Here is a 6,000-nt window from a genome sequence, read left to right on the forward strand (position 1 = left end):
ACTTTGGTGGGACAGAACAGCAGGGGGGACAGTGATTTGAAGTGTGGAGTTGCAGGAATTGGGGCTGATCTGAGGCGTGAGAGTGCAGGATGTTAATTTCTCACTACTAAAGTAGTTTACAGCATTTACTTTATAAAAAATCCTTTTTGTGATTGAGAGTGTGAAGTTGAAATTTTTTTTGTTATAAAATCGGCACGCTCAATTTCTTTGCCACACTGTGCTCAAAAGGTTGCCTACCCCTGCCCTAATGCAATAGGCTGCTCACATCTATGCTGGTAGGAGATGGATTTCACATAGGCAACAAACACAAGCTGCTTTTCTGCCAATAGGACGTTTGACACAAAACAGCATAGAAACTCTCCAGGAACAGGTGGTAGCCTAGGTATATTTAAAGTGGATGGAAACCCTCTCCTATAGCCAGTGAAGTGAACAGCCTCGGATTATACACATGAGATGAAACAAATCTCCCTACATAAGTTTTACATGTATATCTGCTGTCTTCCCCTTTCTACATTCTTTAAAAAGTGCAAATTATGTTACAAATCTTGTTTCCTCATTCAGCCGTGAGAGGGGAGTCCGGGTTTACACTGTGTGAGAGCTGATTGGAGGAAATGATAGGCAGATAGGCAGAGGAATGAAGGAGCATGCAGAGCTGTGCTGTGAATAGACAAGCTCTCTGCTAATGTCCCTCTAAGCTCCCTCCCCGACATAAATTTTCAGCTGCTGTTATCTCATATGTCGGAGAACTTGTCAGAAGTGACTGTGCTGATAACAGAGGAACGGAGCAGCAGAAAGACATGGCACTCTGAGCTTTAGAGAGAGATAAGTAAACACTACAGATATACAGCATGTGCCTAGGTATGATTTCATAAATGGAGTTTACAACCACTTTAACATCCTTGTATTTACTCATTCATTTTCAAGTGTGGATGTTCATGCATGTCCGAGAATGGTGCTCCTCCTCCCGAAATGGAAAAGAGTTTCACAATGTTGGAGCCAAGGCTAGGAAGGTGCACGAGACAAATATGTTTATGATAAAGCACAGGAAATGCAGATACAAGGGTAGGACAAGTACGTTGAATTTCAACAGAGCCAATTCTACCAAACTGCGCTCCATACTTCATGACATTAAATGGATATTCTACAGTAGAAACAAAAAACACAGGGCAAACATAGGAGTGGTTTAGGAACCCACTTGGTTTAGGTGTGTTCCAACGGGCAACAACATATATAGTTTTATTATTTTTATTTCTAAAATACTGTATGTACAGTAAATATATCTATAGTTATATATATATATATATATATATATATATTATATTATTATTATTATTATTATTATTATTATTATTAATAATAATAATAATAATAATAATAATATATATATATATATATATCTATAAATCTATAGATATTTATATATATATATATATATATATATATATATATATATATATATATATATATATATATATATATATATATATATATTATTATTATTATTATTATTATTAATAATAATAATAATAATAATAATATATATATTTATTTATTTTAACTAATATTATTTATTTTTATAATGTTTATTTTATAATTTAATTCTTACTATTTTTTGACATGACATGTACAGTACATCTGTTACATGCTTGCTCTTTAAAGTTTGCATTGCTGTATTCGGATCATATGTAGTTGATCAACTGTTTAACTTTAGCCATAATGGTCGGTTGTCGGATATTATCAGCCATTTTACTCTAAATAAGGATTACGAGCGACAGTTGGCAGTATATAAGAGAATTACACAAAAAAAAAAAACTCCAACCCAAAACACCAACATAATCATAAATGAGTTCAGTTTGGACAACCTTCTAAAACCCCGACCGATTTATCCATGAATGTAACAGAAGAACCCAAAGTCTTAAAACATGTTCAGTGTCCCTTTAAATACATCTTGCAATGCTCTCCGTTGTATCATCGAATAGACAGATTACCAGGAACTTGGTTTGGTTTATATAAACAGAAGGGTAAAAAGTAAAAAAAATAATAATAATAATAATAAATTGCAGAATTATGTAAAGTCCATCGCCCCGGTCTCCAGCCCTCGCCAAGCAATGAGCCTTCACCAGCGTTGTTCTCGGCTGATGACGACTGATGTGCTCTGCACTTTCCCTTCGCATTTACAAATCAATGCTGTGCGCCGCTATCTATGCTGCTAGGTTGTAGAAAGACACCGGCGAATAATTTGCTGCCATTTATTTATTTATTTGTTTCACATGACAACCGTGCTTAATCTCAGCTTCACAATATGAAACGTATCACACGCACAAAAATTCAATTGGACAACTTCGATGGAAATTGCAACAGTTCTTATTTTAATTTTTTTATTTATTTTTTAGTGGATGTCGGGTTTACAGAAAAAATAAAAAAAAGACACTTTGAGGAATACGCTCAGTCTGCATGGGAAAAATAAATAAAAAATCCTTACATAACCGGTATCATGACTACCGAGGTCACTCTGTTTTCGGCAGATAAATACACTGTGTGTTATTGTCCCTGACTTCAGTACTTGTCAGCTGCAAAGACTAGAATACACCGCTCAACCAACTGTAGATATACTGCAACCCTTTGCCTGATGGAGAACTGCAAATAGAAGCATGGCCGCCTTAGGGGAGAAGGGCATGATGAGACTTGTAGTTCCTCAAAAGGGGGGGGGGGTCGGTAAACATAGGCCTGTTTATATACAGTGGGTTTTAAAACGAGGTGACAACCAGGGTATGCAAGTGCTAGATATAGATAGATACTGTGGATAGATGGGCAGATAGATGATAGATCCTGTAGATAGATAGATAGATAGATAGATAGATAGATAGATAGATAGATAGATAGATAGATAGATAGATAGATAGATAGATAGATAGATAGATAGATAGATAGATAGATAGATAGGTCATGTCGATTGATAGATGATAGATCCTATAGATTGATAGAGGATAGATACTGTAGATAGAAGATAGATAGAAAGACAGATAGATAGATAGCTGATGGATCATGTACAGTAGATTGATAGATGATAGATCCTATAGATTGATAGATGATAGATACTGTAGATAGATAGAAGATAGATAGAAAGACAGATAGATAGCTGATGGATCATGCAGATTGATAGATGATAGATCCTATAGATTGATGGAAGATATATACTATAGATAGATAGATAATCGAGAGATAGATAAATAGATAGATGGATAGATAGATAGATAGATAGATAGATAGATAGATAGATAGATAGATAGATAGATAGATAGATAGATAGATAGATAGATAGCTGATGGATTATGTAGATTGATAGATAGATAGGTCATGCAGATTGATAGATGATAGATCCTATAGAATGATTGATGATAGATACTGTAGATAGATAGTTAAACGAGAGCTAGGTATATAGGTAGATAGATAGATAGATAGATAGATAGATAGATAGATAGATAGATAGATAGATAATGCAATAACTGAAAAATACCTTCTACTGAATTTTTTTCTAACCCAGTGGTTCATGTAATTTGCACTCATTTTATATCCACCATTTATGGGCCAGAAAGTCAAGTCCTCTCCTTGACCAAAAGGGTTAACAACCCAAACCCACTTCTGTAGTCACAAGGCCCGAAACACCAGGGCCAGTTAACAATCAGCTGCTGGTTCTCTTGGACACCCACCCTTACACTACATCTGTAGGCACACCAACACCATAGCAAGCAAACAGCATTAAAAACCCGGGTCTCCTAAAGCCCACTTAGACCACAAGATCCGATCCACATACCGATGACACAAAGCTTCTTCGGATATCATCGGGAACCCTTAAAAAAAAAATCACACCAGGGTATTGGCAAATTTTTCAATGATGATAGAGGGTTAAAAATCCGAGGAGCAGCAGAGATACAATAACCATTTAAGGAGCCTCCGGTATGCTGGAGATGAAGTAAAATGGCAAGGAACCCGCACATGACCATAAATTGTGTCTAAGACGTACACGGGACAATGAAAAATTAGGCTACTTGTCAACGTTAGGCTTGGGACAATCTGCTAGAGCCACAGCACACACAGATCCACACAGCAACACAGACAAGTCCAAGGAAGCAGAAATATATTGATATCCCAGCAGGCAATTTCCTCCCGAAATGCAAGCACCGTCCTGTTTTAACACCATGCAGTGGGTCTCTACCGAGTCTCAGTACACCCAAGCAGCCAGATAGAAACCCATAGGTTGGCCACGGATCTAAGCGGTCTTCTGAAAACGATTGCCGGTTGCCACCGCAACACGAGCAGAGCCCCACATGTGCTGAAAAAACAATTGCTCCTCTCCCACAAGGAACAATCTCTAGCTCGGTCATAGATGTTGTCTTTAACAATGGGTAAACCCAATCCCACCAATCGGTTGAGCTAGCCGGCGCCTCAACCAAAGCTGCCCACAGACACAAGACGGCAACCGGATGATCCACCCTATAGAGCGGCCACCACATGAGCATGCATGCCTGTTTCAGCCCGAGTGGGCAAGTTAAATGCGCTGGCCTTATCTCAGAGGAAGGGGGGGGGACATTTACCGCCACCCAGGGAAATCTACTTGGGAGGTCAATATGGAAGATCCACCCTATCCCAAAAAAAAAAACAAATACCATTGGGAATTGCCAGACATGGATTTTTAAAAATCGTTTTGGGACCATCGATTCTTTTCCCCAAGGTCGGCCGGCTGGCCAGGGTTGGTGGAAACCGAAGGAGTTGGGGGGGGGGGGGGGGGGGTTGCTGTCGTCTGGCGAGGTCGCACGCTGCCGACTCGATGTATCGCCCCTCTCTCTCGTTACGACCGCAGTCGTCAGGATCAGATGACCGCCTTCTCGTGTCTGTGGGCACCTTCAGCTTTTTTTTTTCGCAAGCTTGCCCTTCCACATCTTGCGGCTTTGCTGGATTCACAGACGGAGACAGGCTGCTACACCGTCAAGAGGATGAAAGCGACGGAGGCGACACTCTTTTGCAGCAAGCACTTACCGTATTCGTGGGCTCTCACGCCGTGCTCTCCCGTTGAATCCAAAACTGGTTAAGTGAAGCCTCTCTCTCTCTCGTTCTCTCTCTCTCTCTCTCGTTCTCTCTCTCTGCAAAGACACACAGCGGCAATGTCCTGGTTTCCTTAAGATACAGTGTATCCCTCTTTGTAGACCAACCCAGAAGGATGGAGGAGGCTTGTTATCCACAGAGCTCCGTATCCTGCTTGATTTTCCTCTTCTTCCCGATACAAATGTCCATATCAGCTGAAGCACACACAGGTGACATGAATGGGAAAAGGGAACCAATCCTGCAATGCCTGCGAATGACAGGCACACATGCATTCAAAGGCAGGCAGTACCACTGGAGGAGGGAAGGGAGGGGAGAGGCTGGCTGATTCTCTCCATCCCTCAGCCATGCTCGGCTCTCCTCTCCACAGCTGAAACCCACCCCACAGGTTGAGCGTTCCCGTCTCCGGCGTTCTCCCTTTACTATATTTACTGTATGCTACATACATGCTTAGAGAGAGGCTGGAGGTGCTCCAAGCCTGCCTGCCTCAACAAGTTTGTGTCACCAAAAAAAAAAAGAAAAGCTTCTACAATGTCATTGTCTTCTTACAGGAAACCTCACAATTCCAATATATCAAATAAAAGAAATCCGCTTACCGAGCAAAAATCAACTTTGCGCGCATGACCGGTTGATGATGAACGTTCGTCGCCAACTTGGCCATTGTTTTTTTTTAAACTATATAGTCATATTTAATATTCTGATATCTATGGGGGGAAAGAAAAAAGAAAGGGAGTTAACCCTACAAAAGGGACCCACTTACCATGCAGAATAAACTTTGCATTCACGATTGGCGTTAAACGCTCGCCGCAAGCGTGGCCGCTGTTCTTTTAACTATATAAATGTATTTGGATATACAGATATCCATGTGGGGAAAAAAAAAAAAAGAAGCAAGTTAACCCT

The 6,000-nt window shown here is 40.0% G+C and overlaps 1 protein-coding gene across 7 annotated transcripts in view; it reads right to left on the reverse strand.

The window, feature by feature from the left end:
- Positions 1 to 5,343, reverse strand: part of TENM4 (teneurin transmembrane protein 4) — a 2,098,843-nt gene extending 2,093,500 nt beyond the window's left edge. For all 7 annotated transcript variants that reach the window (XM_077451390.1, XM_077451387.1, XM_077451388.1 and 4 more), the window contains exon 1: positions 5,038 to 5,343. The gene's annotated coding sequence lies outside the window, so the exon portion shown is untranslated. The remainder of the gene's footprint in view (positions 1 to 5,037) is intronic.
- Positions 5,344 to 6,000: the final 657 nt, after the last annotated feature.

Source organism: Lithobates pipiens, unplaced genomic scaffold (assembly GCF_037356315.1).
Source record: "Lithobates pipiens isolate NorthernLeopardFrog02 unplaced genomic scaffold, aLitPip1_a1.2 Scaffold_23, whole genome shotgun sequence".
In the NCBI taxonomy this organism is placed as follows: domain Eukaryota; kingdom Metazoa; phylum Chordata; class Amphibia; order Anura; family Ranidae; genus Lithobates; species Lithobates pipiens.